The following is a 19,719-nucleotide window of genomic DNA, read 5'->3' as shown; positions in this document are numbered from 1 at the left end:
TAAAATGTTTTGAAGTTAAAATGTGTTGACTCGAAAAGGGGCGCTTACAATGTTTAGAGTTCAAAACAAAATGCCTTCTAAACAAAAGCCCTGTTTCGAGCTCAGAACAAAACAACCCCGTTTTGATCGAAATGTTTTGACATTTCGAGCGCCATTTTGGAAACCTGTTTCCCCCTTTCTGTTTGGTTTTTTGGCATTGGCTTCTGATTGGCTTACGATCTTTTTGCTTCTTGGTTGGCCTGTTATCATACAAATCAAGTGTTGTCATGGGCAACTGTACCCCCATTGGCTAGGGGAGGAGGGAGGGAGGAACACAAAAGGATGGAATTTTCAAAATGTATTCAAAGGACTGGGAGGCAGAGAGAGTCTTTATGCCTCTGTTGAAGAAGATATATCAGGAAAGGAGGATGGAAGGTTAGAATTTGTGGTTTCTTTTCTCAGCACTGAGTATAATATGCTGTGCTATTGCTACTATAACTATCTGGTTTTGCTGGACCAAATTGACAAAGGGAGAACTTGGGTCCCTGCCTTCCTTGAGTTGTGGTTTGTTTTGTTTGTGAGATAATGTTGTGGTCAGAAATGGGCAGTGACAGTGCTCTCTCTCGCTCTGTGTGTAATATTTCTTTGTGATTGCTGTGATGAGCTCCATGGCTGGTCTTGAGAGTAACTTGTGCTTCACTCACTTCTCTGGTCTGCTCTGAAATCTGCATTGCAAAGTGTACTCAGTCAAAATATGGCTGAAGTTGCTCTAGTTGAGCTTATGCTATGCTTGTTGCTAAGGGTGCTGCTCTGGCTGTTACAATGCTAGGAAGTGTAAGGAGTCATAATTGTGTGTGTGAGAGCAACTTGTGCCAATGATGTCACTGCAGCACAGGCACTGTGACTGGCAGTGGATTCTAGGACAGTGATTCTTTTTTGAACATTTTTGGACTGTTTGAAATGTGTGTTCTGTGTTGGGAGGGTTAGATTCCCTTTTACTGTGTGCTTCTGCAGTGTTTTTCAAGGCAGGGTTTCAAAATGCATTGCAGATTGCAATGCAAAACTTGTGTGTGCCCTCTGCACTCTGTGAGTGCAGCTTGTTTCGGCCAAACCCACTTTGGTGTCCCAATGACCTAGGCACAGATAAATGAATAACACACTGTGACTGAATATATTAAAAGAGGAATGCTCAAGATATAAACTAATCACCCCCAATTCTTTTATATATTAGACATATCAGAGCTAAAGTAACATTCCCACTTGATATAACAAAGTGCATAAAAATATAGTCCAAAATTCTCAAACTGATGTATAGTTCAATTAGGCACTTGGGTGTAAACAGTTCTTATCTTGTGGTCCTGATAGTCAACTGATGGAGTTCAATACCAGTTGAATCCAATAGGGAGAAAACTTCTCATCATGATGTAATAGCATTCTCATTCTCAGTAAAGCATTCTCATTCTCAGTTTGTTTGAGGTGGAGATAATATAAGTAATCCAACCATGTGCTTTAGGGACCAAACAATGTACAATATCCCAAACAATGAATATAAATAACATACAGTATAACAAACAATGTACCATAATATTACAGATTTTCCGGATACTGCCCTGTATTATTGTTTTTAAACAAGGATTTGTCCCAATGACCTACCCATGGGGAACAATAGGGTATTTGGGTGTCCCTATTGATCCCTATGGCCAGAACATGCAAAACATTTCTTGTTTGTTTAATTGAAACAACTGGGGTCAACCATTGTTTCAACGAAACGTTTTGGCCATCTGCATTTTGTTTTGAGCTTGAAACAAAATGCAAAATCTGTTTTGTGCACATTCCTACTCTGCATTACTGATGTGCATGTGCATGTTGCTAAAATGCTGCAAAAAAACCCCAACATTTAAAAACAGCAATTTTGATGTGATCATAGATCAGAATTTTTTTAGTGTGATGTTTTATCACACTATTGTGCTTTATTGTGATTCTTTGCATTGGTAAAGAACCACACACAAAGAAGCTTGATACAACCCCATGTACAATCACATCTAGACAGTGGGCTTTTTGGGGTGAGGGCAGAGTTTTGCAGACAAGTGCACATGTGTATCAGTAAAATACGACAGAGAAAGAAACTTTCATGCAGTCATACAACCTAATAAAGACTGATAAAACAATGCAAACAAAAAACAAAACCCCCAGTGTTGAATTTGTTCAGGGGAAGGAAGACACAAATGAATAAAAGAAACTGAAAGTGACTATGAACTGCTGAACTGCAAATGCACAGAGCTCTTTAAAATGAGTGGTCTGTTTTGTTTTGTTTTGTATTGCTTCTGTTACATTGGCTGAGATTCAGCCTCGTACTACCCAGGAGTTACTGTAAAGGACTACTTAGTGAGGCTCTTCACACAATGAAGTGTGAAGAGCTGTAAGGGGGTATGCGGGGAGAGCAGGCTTAGCCCGCTCTCCCCACAGACGATCAAGAAGCAGCCCTGGGTGGCCAGATCGGCTGCCCACATGACTACCGGCTCCGTCACGGAGCCATCGGGGGCTGTGGGGATCGGGGGCCATGCAGCCCCCGAAAGTTCCAGGATGCCCCGAGCAAGTGTGTGGGGCATCCTGGAGAGACCGCCGAGCCCAGGAGGCTTCTTGCAGCCTCCCGGTCAGGGGTCTACTCGTGTGTCGCCGTGCGCTGCGGCAACACATGAGCCAAAAGATTAGGTTAATGCAGTGCTCACTCCATTAACCTTGTCTAAGGGGATGGGTACTTTGGGAGGTTTGCTGCCGGGAGCCATGTGGCTCCCATTGCAGCACACAATCGCCCCAAAGCGGGCTAGGCTCCCTTAGCCCACTTTTGGGCGATCGTGCAAATAGCTTCAATGTATAGTAAATTAAGGAGTGGCGGTGTGGCCCATTAGTAGAGCATCTCCTTTGCATGCAGAAGGTCCCAGGTTTAATCCCTGGCATCCCCAGGTAGGGCTGGGAATGACTCCTACTTGCAACCTTGGGGAGCTGCTGCCAGTTGGTGTAGAGAATACTGAGCTTGATGGACATAGGGACATAGGAAGCTGCCATTTACTGAGTCAGACTATAGGTCCATCTAGCTCAGTATTGTCTACCCAGACTGACAGCGGCTTCTCCAAGGCTGCAGGCAGGAATCTCTCTCAGCCCTATCTTGGAGATGCCGGGGGGTGGGTTGGGGACTTGAAGCCGCTCTGGGAAGAGCAGAAGGTTTCATCCCCTGAGGGGAATATCTTACAGTGCTCACACATCAAGTCTCCCATTCATATGCAACCAGGGCAGACCCTGCTTAGCTAAGGGGACAAGTCATGCTTGCTACCACAAGACCAGCTCTCCTCTCCTCAACCAATGGGCTGGCTCAGTATAAGACAGTCTCCCCTGTTCCTAAATGGAACTACTCAGGAGTAATTTACTTCAACCAGTAATGTAGACTGGTTGTCAGCTACTGGGTTTGGGAGAATTTTTTTGGGGGGAAATTTTTTTTAATGCAAGGCAGGAAAGGGTAATGCAGGACTCTTAATACATCAGTTATACTGCAGAAACAAGGCCAGGTAGTTTGGCACCCCATAATCTGGGGAGAAATTGGTGTGAGATCTTTGAACATATCCCCATCGAACTACTATTTTCAGAAGCTTTTTTTTCCGTAAAAGAACTAAATACCAGAAAATATATGCTCCTGAGGCAGCCAGCCTAGGAGTAAACTCCATTTAGTCCGTCCAACACAGTTGGACTTGCATTGGCTTGAACTGCACGGAAAACCTTAGGCCTGTTCTCCTGAGTATTATTAGAGTTGGAAAAACCTCCTAGCCTAGTATGGAAGCTGTGTGCATGCACACCCCCATTTTGTCATTGAGCCCTTTCTCACGATCAGGAGAAAAGGCTTAAAGGGGTGAGGGGAAGAAGCCTTGAACTGCTTACCTCCCTCGCAGACGACTGCCAGCTCCTACTGGCTGCGTGGAGGGTCAGGGGCTGGGATGAGAGCTGGTCTTGTGGTAGCAAGCATGACTTGTCCCCTTAGCTAAGCAGGGTCTGCCCTGGTTGCATATGAATGGGAGACTTGATGTGTGAGCACTGTAGGATGTTCCCCTTGGGGGTGGGGTGGGGTGGGGTGGGGTTGGGGTGGAGACGGTCTGGGAAGAGCAGAAGGTTTCAAAGTTCCCTCCCTGGCTTCTCCAAGGAAGGGCTGAGAGAGACTCCTGCCTGCAACCTTGGAAAAGCCACTGCCAGTCTGTGAAGACAATACTGAGCTAGATAGACCAATGGTCTGACTCAATATATGGCAGTTTCCTATGTTCCTATGCATATTCCTAGCCTTCAGAATTCCTATAATGCCCCACACGAGAGCGTGGTGCATTATAAGGGTCCTCCCAGCACTGGCTGGGAGGCTACTCATGTGTAGGTGCCGTGTGGAGCTGCACAGCACCGGCACACGATCAGTTATCCCTGTTTGTGGGCATCCTCACTCCCCAAACCCAGGCTAAGCGGCTCCGAGCAGTTCACACATGCCAGCAAAAACAGGCTGTGCTTCCTTAGCCCGGTTTTGCGTGTGTGTATGAATAGCCCCATTGTCTATTAAAGAGAAACAAGGTCAGATATACGGAGCTTGCTTGTGTGCTCAGCCCCAGCCTTGCTCAGATTCTGTCAACAGATATGGAACGAGGTAGGAGGGGAAACTATCCTACCCCACTGGGGCTTAGCAAACAAGCAAGCTCCCTGCCTCTGTTTTATTCCCACAGTATGCAGCTCCCACACTAGGATAGGAAGTTTCTCCGGCCCTAATAAGAAGAGTGAGAACAAGCACTTTGCCTGGTCCTTCCCAGGAATTCGGCAGGTTTTTAAGCAGAATGGTCATTTCTCTAACAAGACTTCTGTGCCCGCAACCACTGTTTCTTTTGTCACTTCTCAGTGGGGCAACTTCCTCAAATGAGAAGAAATGACTTGTGAAATTTTCTCATGAACAACAACAACAAACAGAACAGGAAAGAATTGCATGGTTATTATGAAAATGGCATTTGAGTGATAAGATTATCTCGGCAAACCTCTGAATGGAAACAATAGAGATAAGGAGCTGGGGTAGGGAGAGTGGCACTGCTCTTCATTTTGCCTTACATGACCCCTCCACCCCAGCATCTACTGATACACCAACATCATATACTCATTAGATTTAGCGTTGCCAACTCCCCCAAACTGGCCTGGAGTCTCTGGGAACTGGCATTAAGCTTGAGGAAAAACTGAAAAGCAATCCAGGAGGTTGTAATGGCTGATACTGTTAAACACTGGGGCTATTCTCACGATTAGCAAAAATCGGGCTAGGAGAGCCTAGCCTGATTTTTGCTAATCGTGAGAACCACCCGGCTCGGCTGCAAGCTTCTCGAGCAGGTAACCCACTCCTGTAGCCCTCCTCATAGCCCGGGTTTGCGGAGCAAGCGCTCTGCAAACCCGGACTATCTGGTCTTGAGTAGCCCCCCCAGAGGGGAGGCGAAAAGCCGCCTCCCGGCACCGGGGGTCTCCGCAGTATGCCCTGTGCGCTAGCGTAGGGCATACTGGGGCTTCCAGGGGCCGCATGGCCCCCGAGCTCCCCAGCCCCTGCCGGCTCCGTCACGGAGCTGGCAATCGTGTGGGCAGCCAATCCGGCTGCCCAGGGCTCCCTGCCCTCTCGTGTGCGGTGAGAGCAGGCTTAGCCCTCTCTCCCTGCGCACTGGAAGAAACCAGGTCTCACTGATCGTGAGACCCGGTCCACTGTATATTGGGAAAAATATCTAGAAATAGCTTCAGTCAGCGCTGGCAACCTGCATTAGAGCCTATGTCACACAAATAATAAGAGTGATCCAGTGTTTTGAAATGGTTGCCCAACTAATTCCAAACAGTTTCAAGGGGCCTATCATAAAATTATAGTAATCTAATTCAACCTCATCAGATGTATAGCACCTATCAAGTGATGTCTATCCTCTTATCCAGTTAGAGAAAGAGAATTCTTAAAAGCCCACTAAGCACATTGTTCCATTGCTCAATGCACGGAGGGCCAGTTTACACTTTTAGCAGAATTAGACATTAAAAGTCCCTCCCACAACATTAGACCATGAAGAAGCTATTCACATACACTCCGAAAACCAGGCTAAGGAAGCCCAGCCCAGTTTTTGGTGCATGTGTGTACCACTGGGATCGGGCCTGATCCTGGTGGTGCCATGGCATCAAACCCACCTAGGCAGCCACCCTCCAGTATGAGGTCAGAAGAGTGAGTGCTCTCCTAACCCCGTTTCTGTGATCGTCTGCCAGCTGTGGCTGCTTGTACTTGCGCAGTGTATTATTGGAGTTTGGGGGCAGGGTAGGGCGACGTGTCTCAGCACCCCGGCCCTCCAAGCTGCCAGTAGTTGTTTGAGCAAGTGATCTGCCCTCCAGAGAGGACACTGTCTATTGTCTGCGGGGAGGTAAGCGCTTTAGGGCTTCCTCCTCACTAACCCTCTTGCCCTTTTTCACTCCTCATGAGAAAGGGCTCTTAAAGTTTCCAGGGTGGAGAAAATCCCATGTCTGAATATTCCCCCATTAAAAATATCCCTGCATATTAAAAATTAATCATGTTATTGAGAAATAGTCATCCTGGTCATTCTCTAACATGCTGTTTTTCTCTGTTTAGAGAAAAGAACAGTATCTTTTAATTAGTGCTTGACCTGTTCTCCCCACACAAGAGCATTCCGCCCTCCCTGGGAGGCTGGATTGGCCACCCACACAATTACCAGCTCTGTCATGGAGCTGGTGGGGCAGCGGGGATCAGGGGCCGCCCAGCCCCCGGAAGTCCCAGGATGTCTCAGCATTTGTGCGGGGCATTCTGGGGAGACCTCCGAGGTCAGGAGGCTTGTTGTAGCCTCCCAGTCAGGGGTCTCCTCATGAGACGCTGTGGTGCGGAGCTGTGCTGTGGCAACTCATGATAAAAAAAAGGAGGTTAGTGGAGCACTTGCTCCACTAACCTTGTTTAAGGGGAAGGCTACTTTGGCAGGCTAGCCACCGTTGAACCACCAGGCTTGTCCGTGAGCCTGGTGGTTCTCACGATGGAGGAAAACCAGGCTGGTTTTCCTCCATTGTGTGAATAGCCTCAATGTTTTAATAGTTTGATGTTTTTTTTAAATATAGTTTTAACGTTGTTTTAAATTTTAAATTGTTGAAATGTTTTAACCTTTTTATTTGTTGTTTTTATTGTAATGTTGTAAACCGCTGAGAGACTTGTGTTTTGGGTGGTATCCAACTATGTTAAATAAATAAATAAAATACATTGTTTTGGGTGTGGGAGAGACCAGATAGGCAACTCTCCACTCTCAGCTTGAAGTGGTATAGTTCTGGAAAAGCTCTACTACTTGACACTGGTGATTATAGAAACTGGTCCCTAGATTAGAATGACGATTCCCCCCTGCCAGTGTTTAACCTCAACAGGGTTATGCATAGGGGGCTGGGGCTGGGGGTTTAAGGCAACAATCTGTTGATCCCCCTTAATCTTAACAACCTGGGACCCCAAACCTGCCTCCCTGAATCTAAATGAAAATCCTGCCTCCTGTGCATAGTCAATTTCAGGAACTTTTTTTAAAAAAGCAGCATGATTGTGCTTCAGAGTAGCTAGCTACAGGAAAAGCCGTAAGAGTGAAACAGAGAAGGTCATTCTTCACAGTACAGTTCATGAAATTAAATTAGGGGAAACAAGAACAACACTAAGGCATATCTGTCAATGACTGAAAGCAGAAAGAGCTACGTAGCTTAGACCAGATTAAAAAAACACATATAATTGAAGGATTTGCAGGCTCGAAGAACTGGAAGAATGTCAAGTTCTTTTATTGGGCTCAAGAGAAAATTTCTCTTAATATTCTATTTCATTCAGAACTAGTCAAGGATTAGTGGTTTTTGGAGAAACAGGCCAATAGCCATCCACAGGAAACCTAGTGAAAGATGAGGTCTGATGGGTACTGAGAGCTGTAGAAAAGGAACGGGCCAAATCTTCCTCTGTACTGATGGCTTAGTTCAGGACTGTCTTAGCTTAGGTTATTTTTGTCCTGGAAAACTCTTATCTCCAGCTTTCTGCAAAAACAATGATTTTGTCTGTATCATAGACTTTCTAAAATAGAGAAATAGTATCATGAGCTTCAGTTCTGAAGAAGGCAAGATTCTAAATGGCTGAAATGAAAATTCAGTTAAGGAACACTCATAAGTGCAGCCTGTGCACACTTACCTGGGACTAAGCACCCGATAATAAACTAATTTTGCAGAATTGAGCCTCCCTACCCTATTTCAACTAATCCTTTCTCTCACTCTCTCCACAGATTTAGCTCTTAGCTCTGCCCAACTCAATTCCTCCCTCTACAGCTAAACTCTGCTCCCAGGCACTGCAATCAAAGCTCTGAAGGTGACTGCTGGGTCCTAGAGAACAGGCCACACCTCTTCTTTTCCTTTATCAATCAGGTACTCATTTGTTATTGTTTTTTGTCTCACTATGCACATCCATTTTCAGGCTTTGCACTGGTGGCTGCCTGCCACCTTTGGTGGGCAGCAGAGATCTTCTTCACAACTGTCTCCTGGTGTCCACCATTTTAGTTTTCCCCAAACAGTGTTGTCCCAGAGCATCATCACATATAATAGATATTTTTGTCTTCCACAACAGATGAAATTCCACAACAGATGAAGTGAACAGATGAGGAGGACTGCCAATGGGAGGGTGGGGAGCTAGGTTGAGGTTAGTAGCAAGCAGAATGGAGAAGCGCTAGGTGAAAACACTCTCTCTCCAATCCCTATCAGCTTCTAGTTAGCAAATCTGTCTGTTCTATCTGCTACCAATTATTCATCCCCATCTTAGTGGGTCACATGCTTTCCTAAGAGGTAACTAGGCAGTCATTCAACATGCACAAAGGCAAGGAAATTCTTTACCCTTCATGGCATGCATACCACAATGAGGTCCACAGCAGAAGCAGTGATAATAGGGTTACTCATGCGTGAATCTGGATCGCACAACCCGCATTGCATTTTGAAGGAGACAAACAAATTCCTCTATATTAGAGATTCAAGATAGCACAATGAAAATTATTTACTGTGCCAGTATTAATCATACATGTTATGATTAATACTATCCTAGAGTCTTTGGAAGCGGTGGTATATAAGAAAATTTTAATAATAACGACAGTAACAACAACAACAACAACAATAATAATAAGGGCCACAGAAATCACCATCAGCCAATTACAAAAAGCAAATTTACTGGGAACAGCCTATATTCTGTGACGATATCTATAATAATAACAGCAACAACATTGATAATAAAATTCAGCCATCCCAGGTCCTTGGGAAGGACCTGATGTCTGGCTAAAACAAACTAGTCAATAACACCTGTCTGACTGTGTAAACAAGAACAAGAACAAGAACAACAACAACAATATGGCTCACAGCAGACATCCCATATGTTTAAACAGTAAAACAAGAACTGCAAGCACTTTTGCAATTACGACACTTTGCACATTATGACAGCCAATGCAACTTTCATTAGCCTAAATGGTGGCTATTTGGGGGAGCTGCTATAATATATAGTTTGACTGCCATCATCGTGTGGGGAGTTTCCATTCATCCTCTAGCTACTGCTAGGAAAAATTTATTGAGTCATTGAAGGAAGCTCATTGAAGATTCCAGAATGGAATGCAGATGATTTAACTCTTTGCATAAATTCAGGTAGTTTCCCCCACAATTCTCTTCTTCATGCCATATTACAGGCCAATTTCAAACCAAGATTAGCAAATAAACATGTTTCCCTCGCATGATGAAATATGATTACTGGGTAGAATTACACAAATAATGCCATATGAAAATGATGGTGTTTAAAGCAAGAGCGTTCCATGCACAGTGATATCAAAAGTCCAATTTTCTCTGTATTTCTTGGACAGTTTCATCTTGTCAGGGGAAAGTTTCCCAAGAATGATTTGCCACTGGTGGGCTATTTATGAGGTGAAAAATTCAGTGGAGAGACTGTCATAGAGGTCTCTGTTTATTTGGTATGCAGTCACAACCTTGCATGGCACCTGACATACAGAGGTTACCCCAGGGAAAGCTCAAATTCAGTATTGCTATTGCAAGAAATCATTGCACTGAGTCTTGTATTCATGGCATAAATCTTTTTATTGTTCTTCTAGGACTTGGGCCCTGGGGGTTTAAGCAGGTGTTTGTTCCCCTTTTTATTAAATTTGGGAGAGAGAGAGAGAGAGTAAAAGTAAGGACATTATATCAAATATATTTCCTGGACACAGGCCAACAGTCTAAGAAGGAGTCCTGTGACGTAATCCTGAAGGAGGTGTTAGTAAATAAATGTACGGCAAATTGCCTTATATTTAAGCCATTTGACAGGACAAGAGCTTTGAAAAACTCATAGGGTTTGCCATTTACCATTTTCAACAGGTTTGTCTAAACAGTTATATTCATTATTGGCACTGGCCATCAGCTGAAATCTATTTGCAAAATACAAATGGACCACTATTTATTTACACATTTGCTAGTCACCCTCTTTTTGCCTAAACTGTTTATGCTAACTATATAGCTGCTGAGTATATCAATAGTTTTCAAAGTTTGTACCTTCAGAGACCCTTTCCACAGAAAATTGTATGCCAAAAGGAAACCTGCTAACCGGGCAAAGAGGCACCTTTTTAACATGCTGATTCTCTTTATTTATAATGGGGAGAGTAGCTACCCCTATCTACCCCCAGCACAGTACTTCCAGTTACTGTTGCTGGTGCCTATCTTATGTTTCTTTTTAGATTATGAGGCTCTACACACGATCTGTGTGTAGAACCTGGGAGGGTTCTCCCTGCACACAAGCAGTCGTGCAGCCCTGGATGGCCGGATTGGCTGCCCACATGACTGCCTGCTCGGTCACGGAGCCGGTGGGGGCTGAGGGGATTGGGGGCCGCTTAGTCCCCAGAAGTCCCAAGATGCCCCGCGTGAGTGCATGGGGCATTCTAGGGAGACCCCCAATATCAGGAGGCTGCTTGTAGCCTCCCGGTCGGGGGTCTACTCAGGAGCACCGGGCTCTCTCACGAGTGCTCTTAGCCCACTTTCCAGTGATCATGGGAATAGCCTCTGTGAGTGCTTTGGGGACAGGGAGCCATCTTATTAATTCATTCATTGAAGCTATTCACACAAGCAGAAAACAGGGTGAGCCACTGAAAGTAGACAGAACCCTATTTTTACCTCATAGCAAACAGACGGGTACATGCTGCAGACCCGGCAGGGAGTGTGAGCAACAGACGATTAACTTTTTAAGGTTCTCCAGCCACAGCTAGCATTGTTGGTCCTCCAGCCCCGCCCATGGCAACAGCAGCTCCGTGAGTGGACAGAGGAAGCACATGACCCAAGGAGACCACTCAGAGGGCTCCAAGCTGCAGTCCCGCTTTGCTGCTCCCTGATTGGTAGCCTCAGTTAACCCTTTCCTGGCAACTGCAGCACTGTCTAAGGCACTGAACTCCATCCCCATGCCCAAAACTCCCTGCTCACAACAGGGCAGGAGAGAGAAGAGAGCAGCTGCAGCTGCCAGCAAAGGAATAGCCAACATGAACACACACAAACCCCAACACACACCCCAGATCCAGGAGGGACACAGCAGATGCCCCCTGGAGCAGTTGCCAGATGCCAGTGAGAGCAGCTGCCAGATGCCCCACAACTAGCCCAGGCACTAAGCTGGTGGTAAGTGCGATGAGTTGTGTCTTCTACCACCCCTGTCCAGTTGCCCCCCTGATCACAGTGGATGGGTAGACAAGCAGGCAATGGGGAGTGTGCACCTACCCTCCTTGCCACATGTGCCACCACCCCCTTCACTCTTGCTGTGGCAGTCCCCATTGCCCCATCCCACCGTACAACAGCATGGACTGCCAGAACCTGCCACGCCCCCTCACCCTCCCTGCAGCTGTGGCCTCTGTGGCACCCCCCCATCCCACTGTATAGTGTGTGTAGAAGGTAAGAACCCCCCTTGCCCCCCCCGCCGCCATAGCCAAGTGGCGACTCTGCCCTCCCATCAATCTGCCACTGCCACTCCCTGCCAGCCTCCCAAATAACAGGGAAGTCAATCTGCAACCCATTTTGGTCCTCTGCGCGTGCACAGAGGCCACTCACGTTACCAGGCGAGTGGGCGTAGGAGCTGCTCTGCCCACCACTGAGACCCCTGCTGCCACCGCAAGCACCCCCGCCACCGTTGCCATTGCCGCCATGAGGCTGAAACACTGTGCAAGTACCCCAGTGACCATGTGCGCACCGCTCCCCACCCGCCACTGGGGCAGTGGCAGGCAGAGCGGGAGCGGCTGCTGGGCTGACCCTTCGCCTCTGTGACCCTTGCGTTGACAGTCTGTCAGTCCAGCAGCCACTCCTGTTCTACCCCCGCCGCCACAGGAGCCTGCTCCAGCCTCCCCCCCCCCCGCCACACACATGGTGGCTAGAATACTTGCAAAGATCAGCAGTTTGGCTTCTCGGCAGGTGGGTGTTGCTGAACATCTGTCCACCCACCCCATCCACTGGCCATATGCAACGGCCTTGCATGTTCGAGGGCCCCACACGCTCCCTGTATGGAGTGCATTGCCGCATCCCCTTGCAGGGTGCGAAGGGCTCCCTCTCGTGCAGCTGCGAGGTGTGGGGGCAGGAGCACACTCAGGAAGGAGAGACTCATCCTCCAGCAGGGTGCCACAGAATGGCCCTGGTCAGCAGTGGCCAGTTCTGTTGTGACTTCCATGGCCCAGCCTGGAAGCGAGCGCGACCGCGGGCCGAACCTCTGGGAGTCTCTGGAGGTGGGATGCGCGGCGGGGCCTGTTGAGCTTCGGGAAGGGGCTCCCCTGCCTGCGAGAAGCTTGGCCGGCCATCCCATCCGCTCCCTGCCTGTTGCAGACATTGTCGGACCCACCTGGAGCAGCTGCTTTCGGCTTGGGAAGGAGGAGACGCTGGCAAGGAACACTCTTTGCTGTGTGCACTGGCTCTGCTACCTCTGGGAGGGGAGCACTGGTGGGTCCCCACTAATGAAAGCCATTCTCCCCATGGCAGCTTCTCTCTCCTTTGATGTTGCCACCCTGTTGCAGGCGTCTTCTTACCATATAGTGGACAAGCATGCACTCCCTCCCCCCCCCCCACTGGCACCAGGAAGGGGAGAGCAGCGGGGTGTGTGTGTGTGTGTGTGTGTGTCGGGAAGCATCTCCTCTGAGGCAGCAGATGGAAGGAGGAACTGGAGGAGCCCAGACCGGTGTACTACACACTCAAGTTCCTCTTCACAACAACCCTGTGAAGTAGGTCAGGCTGAGAAAGAAGTGACTGGCCCAGAGTCACCCAGCAAGTCTCATGGCTGAATGGGGATTTGAACTCGGGTCTCCCCAGTCCTAGTCCAGCACCCTAACCACTACACCACACTGCAGGCAAGGGCAGCTGCAGGCAAGGGCAAGGACACTCCTGCTCTTGTCCAGTGATTTGCAGGGAACAGGGAGGAGCACAAAAATCCCCATTCAGCCATGATACTTGCTTGGTGACTCTGGGCTAGTCACTTCACTCTCAGCCTGACCTACTTCACAGGGTGGAAAGCAGTTTGACAGTTGGATCGGGGGGCTCTGTGAAGCAGCAGGGAGCTCGGAGGCTGGGGGCAGCTTCGGGAGCTGGACATTTAGCTCTGGGGGCTGCGGGTGGCAGGCGGTTGGCTTAGCTGCGCCGTGAAGTGGCAGGGAGCTCAGAGGCTGTCAGGCGAGCGGGTGACAGTCCCTGGCAGTAGCAGGGGGAAGCAAGGACTGTGAGACAGAGATAGAAAGACGGAGGACAGAGAGTGCGAGCAAGAGACTTGCGGGGGTTGAGCAGGGGTGAGAGACTTGTGGGGGCAGAGAGGGGGTGGCGAGAGACTTGCGGGGGTGGCGAGAGTAGGCGAGAGAGTTGCGAGGTGGCAAGAGCAGGCGAGAGAGTTGCGGGGGGTGGCGAGAGCAGGTGAGAGAGTTGCGGGGGTTGGCAAAAGCGAGTGAGAGCATTGCGGGGGGCGGCGAGAGGAGGAAAGAGAGTCGCGGGGGTGGCGAGAGTGAGCGAGAGCTTTGCGGGGGTGGCGAGAGCAGGCGAGAGAGTTGTGGGAGTAGCAAGAGCAGGCAAGAGCATTGTGTGGGTGCGATGCCACAGGCTAAGTACAAACCCACACAGGTGTTCTGTGCAGGATCAGCTAGTAAAATGTAAAATGAATGAATAGTATGACATATGTGTCTGTGATAGAGCTGCTATAGGAAGATGATAGGGCTGCTATTGGAAGAAGGATTTGAGCTCCCTGCCTGGCATCTCCAGGTTGGGCTGAGCGGGAATCCTGCCTGAGAGCCTCGGCAAGCCACTGCCAGTCTGTGTTGACAGTACTAAGCTGGATGGACTAATGGTCTGACTCAGTGGAAGACAGCTTCCTATGTTCATATTTTCCCTTGGGCTCATTTGCAAGGTGCCTGTCACTAAGAAAGCTAGAGCGAGTGCTGCTGAGAGCTGTGGCTGGCTAGGCTTTTCCCAAACATTCTGCTTGCTTTGCAGGGCACATTCTGCTTGTTTGCGGGGAGAGTGGGCTTAGCCCGCTCTCCCCGCAGACAAGCAGGAAAGCAGCCCTGGGTAGCCCAATCGGCTGCCCACATGACTGCCGGCTCCGTAATGGAGCCGGCGGTGGCTGTGGGGATTGGGGGCTGTGGGGATCGGGCACAGGCCATCCTGGAGAGTCCCCCAGGGCTGTGAGGCTTGTTTCAGCATCCCGGCAGGGGTCTCCTTGTGTGTTGCCATGACACGGAGGTGCGCCATGGCAACACATGATCAAAAAGGTGGGGTTATCGGAGCACTCCCTCCGCTAACCTTGTCTAAGGGGAGGAGGAATTTGGAGGGTTTGCTGCTGAGAGCCGCGTGGCTCCCGTGGAAGCAGATGATCTGGCAAGGGCAGGCTAGGCTCCCTTAGCCCGCTTTTGCCCGATCGTGAGAATCCCCTCTAAATATGTGTGTGCGCATGCACACACTTGTATGTGCTGCACATGCATGGCTATATGTAGGCTTGAAATGTGCTTTGGATATATGGCCTGATCAGAACTTCCTAAGAGGTTCCTGCAAGCCACAGTCCCAGACTCCAAAACACCTGTACACCTGGAGGGTCCTTTGCAGACAAACACTGCATCTGTGGTTTCCCAGCAATGGTGGCTCTTTCATGAACCATGGTAAGGCTGTTATATCAGGTGGTGGGTTTCTGGGGAGCCATCAGAGTGTCAAGATGCCCTTTGCCACTGTCCACAAAGCAGCTCTTTGGAACTGATCTGACCCTTGCAAGCTTTGTAAGGGCTGCTTCTCTTCACACTTCTTGCAAAGCTTGCAAGAAGCAGGAGAGAAGAGGAGGCTACTGGTAATCTTTCCTCCTCTCACCCCATCGTTGCACTTTTAAAGTTTGCAAGGATCAGTTTTGAAAGGGGGTTGGTCCCTTCAGGATCATGGGGCAAGGAGACACCTTGTGCATTGACTCAGACAGCACAAAACTTTAGTCTGCCCCTGATGACCAGGGCCATGACCAATGGTGGGCACAGCAAGTAGGGACATTCCTGCTCCCGCTTATGCACTAACTGAACATGTGTGTGCAGGAGTGTGGAGGGTTTCTGAAAAGGGCTATGGTGTCCAGCATTATTTTCAATAGGATAACAAATCTCTAGGATAAAAGGCTTGGGTACCATTTAGTCTAAAGACTGAAATGCTGTTTTAATACATTTTCTAGGCAACCCCTTGCTTCCCCCATTCCTCCCTATGGTGTGCCTTCTGAGGCCTAGGATGCATTCTGTGCACAAATAGATGTGCCTTTCTTTGGGCAGTTTGGCCTTAATCTCACATTGAGCCCTTTCTCATGAGCAGTGAGAAAGGGCTACAGGGTTTATGAGGAAGAAGGCCTAAAGAGCTTATCTCTCCGCAGGTGATCATTCCCGCCTTCCCTGGGCAGGCAGATTGCCCATCAGAACGAGCACTGGCTGCTGCCAGCAGCTCTGAGAGTCAAGGTCTGGGACGCGTTGCCCCACCCCCATAGTTCCAGTAATGTACCATTCAAGAGCTTGCAGCCACGGCTGACAGACGATCCAGAAAATGAGGTTAAGGGAGTGCTCGCTCACTGAACCTTGTTTTAGCTGGTCTTGTGGTAGCAAGCATGATTTGTCCCCATAGCTAAGCAGGGTCCTCCCTGGTTGCATATGAAAGGGAGACTAGAAGTTTGAGCACTGTCAGATATTCCCCTCAGGGGATGGAGCCGCTCTGGGAAGAGCAGAAGGTTTCAAGTTCCCTCCCTGGCATCTCCAAGATAGGGCTGAGAGAGATTCCTACCTGCAACCTTGGAGAAGCTGCTGCCAGTCTATGAAGACAATACTTAAGACCAATGGTCTGACTCAGTATATGGCAGCATCCTATGTTCATAGGTGGGTTTGCCGCTGTGGTGGCACTGGGGTCGGCTTGATCCCAGCGGTACACATGTGCCTGCAAAACTGGGCTGGGCTCCCTCAGCCTCACCCATGGTCTCACACTTGGTCTCACCCAGCTTAATTCCTGGCCAGGAAGGAAGATAAGGGGCTGGCCTGGCTCCTGGGAGGCTGGAGGAGTTTCCTATAGCTGCATTGGCTTCTGCTTCTTCTTCTGGGGTAGAGAGGAGTAAGTAAATCAGACGTTTTAAAACAAGACCGACCATTTACAATAATTATTTCATGCTATAAGGACTATAGTATGCCAGGACTGACACTTTGCTGTCAAGTTCCAGTCTGGTGGATGTGGGAGTGAAAGGGGGAGCTGAAACATTTGGGGAGGAGTGCTCACTGCCTCTTGCTACCCTTTGGAGTCATCCTTGGCAGAATCATGAAAATAGCTACCTTTTTAGTACAATAAGCTGAGAGATACAGCAAATGGCTTCAAAACCTGGCTCTTAATTCAACATTAGGGCTGCTGCTGCATTCTGAGGGCTAGATGAGCAGGAATTCTGTCTCCTCCCACATGAATCTGTGCATTCTTTGCAGTCTTCTGGAGGGCTCTTGCTCCCAGTTACAAACCAGACATTAGTCTTCAGGCAGTTTCCTTCCAAAACTATGTGAGCTACTTCAGGGCAATTAACAGAATGAACTCGCCTCTGTCTTTTCTGTCTTCCTGTGCTTTTAGAATAAGTTCAGTCTGTGTCACTGCCTTTCTTGTTATTGCTTTGTTTTTATTTTAAGATATGTTTGCACATTGCCTTGAGTGCTTTTTACTAAAAGGCGGTTCACATATGTTATTACACAATGAAACAGATAAGACACTGGTCTCTGTCCCAAAGTGATGCTGAGAATGGATGAGAACATCATGCTCAAGCAGTAGCAACACATGAGAGTTGTACAGTGGAAGAAGATCCAATAGTAAAATGAAATGCTGGAATGGGCAATCGGGTGGGGGGAATCTTTTAATCACAGACAATCATTCCAACAGATGTTCTGTGTAAATACAAGTTCAGAAGAGGAATAGGGATGTAGGTGGGTTCATATTTCGGTTCTTTACCAGATGTCAACACCTATTAGTGGAAGCAAAATTAACTCTTATTTACAGATACTGTGCAGTAAGTTGGGGATGCTGGCTTACATGGCCCACAATGTAACACAGTGCAGAACCACCTGTGCCCCTGCAGGTCTCTAACACATGTGGCAACAGTGCTGCCCAAGAGGACAGTACTGGTACAACTGACCTCTTGGCATGGTTGTAAATTGAGTATGGCTTCCACTATTCCTAATGGAGGTCATAATGAGCAATTGTGCAAGAGGCCAGTAGTACTGGTACTGCCCTCTTGCACAGCATCATTGCCACATGTGTTAGAGTCCCATAGCAGTGTGGGCCACTCTGCAGTGCCTGTGTTACGCTGTGGGACATGTAAGCCAATGAAGAGTAAATTGATGAGACTAACCTGATTTTCCTAGCTTCAGTCTCCTGTGTCTCCTAGCATTATAAGAAGTGACTGATATGAACTGTATCACTAGATCACATCACAGTCCACTTGTTTCAGGATTCTCTCTCAAGGATTGCTCGCCGGATGCCACTGGGGATCCCAAAGAGGCCTGAAATTGATAACCTTTATTTTGGTCCCCAGCATCTGGTATTCATAGGTATACCGACATAGTACATGTAGGTTCTGTTTAGCTGGCATGGGCAATAGCCAGTTTACTGGAACTCTACAGTGTTGTAATGCAATAGAAAAAATAGTGCATAGATTTCAGCCTGCTAGTCTAAGATCTCACATAGGGTCCAATTGACATTTTCATTTGCAGACTTATTTCCCTAGAAAGGATGTGCACAAATTGATTTTTGTGATTTGATTCAAGTTTTAATCAAATCAGCCTGATTTGATTCGAGCTCAAATATGCTGCCCTCAAATCTGGGTTGATTCAATTCAAATTTGTTTTGATTCAAATATGAATCAATTCAGCCAAATTTTTATGGGCTGGGGGGCACCAAAGTGGGTTGGGTGGCAGAGCCCCATGGGTGCCAACTGCCACTCAACCTCCAAAGGAATTGGGCAAAGGGGTGAATTGTAAGGAATTTTATGTGGATTCTCAGTTGTGAAAGGACTTCTTCATAGGGAATCCCAATAAAGAAGTTATTTCACAACTGAGAATCCACACATAAAAATTCCTAAAAATTCATCCCTGGCAATGATGGCAGAACCTCAGAGGGGACAAAATGGAGATTGCTGGGGGTGGGGGGATTGAGGCCTGGTTTGCAGCATTGATTTGAGCTTGAATCAAGGGTGATTTGATTCAACCTCGAATCTGGTAGCCATCCTCAAGGTTGACTGAATTCAGGGTAGAATCACTTGAACCACCTAGATTTTGAATCAATTCAGCCATGAATTGATTTGCACATCCCTATTCCCTAGTCTCTAAAGGGGTGCAGGGGAAAAAAGACTCCGAAGGGGTGCAGAGACGGGTACAAAAAGATGGAGGATAACCCTCCTGTGTGTCAGTCACCAGCTGCTTTCTGGTCCTATGGATGTTTGTAGCTTTGATAGCACAGGATTGTATATTGAATGTAGTCATAACATGTTAGTGTTAAAATTATGCTAAACTGAAATGAAGCTGTGTGCTAGCTAGCAAAATGTTCTTGCTCAAATAATTAGTGGATATTTCCAAATCCTCATAATCCGAAATAACCACTCTACACATTTTAATATTAGTATTATTTTACTTCCAGCACACACAGATGGTTTAAGAATCTCTCAGTTTCATAGTTTTCAGTGGAGAAATATTCTATGCTCAGCATAAGAATGTAAGGAGAAATAATTTTTGCAGTTCCATATTGTGTATCAAGTTCATAAACTTTACTACATTTCTTCTGTCCCAGATCCAAGAAAGCCCGCTCTAAGTTGGTTTCCCATTTCCACTTAATTAAGGAGTTCACTTTCGAGGTCAAGGAAAAAAATAGTGGAACACATTTTCATAACAATTCTACTCATAATAAAAATTAGTTGGGAGGAACTCAGCCAATTTTATCTGGAAGAAGGGCAAGAAATATGGGAATGCAGCAAAGAGTTATTGGATACCTTATCTGGAACTGCCCAAAAAGTTGTCCATTTTCCAAGGAACACATAGTACATTCTGGATTGAAGAAAAGGAGCCAGATATTGTATTAACTGTACAGTTTTTCTTTCTATAAGCTGTACTTACCATCTGAAAAAATGTAAAGAATTGAACATTAATTTAAGAAGGGGCCTCTTGT

The 19,719-nt window shown here is 47.5% G+C and overlaps 1 long non-coding RNA gene across 1 annotated transcript in view; it reads left to right on the top strand.

The window, feature by feature from the left end:
* Positions 1 to 358: 358 nt before the first annotated feature.
* The window catches only part of LOC128342551 (uncharacterized), a 42,088-nt gene continuing 22,727 nt past the window's right edge, over positions 359 to 19,719 (top strand). The window contains exons 1-2 of the long non-coding RNA XR_008315073.1: positions 359 to 414; positions 8,295 to 8,433. This is a non-coding gene — a long non-coding RNA (uncharacterized LOC128342551). The remainder of the gene's footprint in view (positions 415 to 8,294; positions 8,434 to 19,719) is intronic.

This window comes from Hemicordylus capensis, chromosome 1 (genome assembly GCF_027244095.1).
Source record: "Hemicordylus capensis ecotype Gifberg chromosome 1, rHemCap1.1.pri, whole genome shotgun sequence".
Taxonomy (NCBI): Eukaryota; Metazoa; Chordata; class Lepidosauria; order Squamata; family Cordylidae; genus Hemicordylus; species Hemicordylus capensis.
This window is presented reverse-complemented; position numbering and strand designations above follow the sequence as displayed.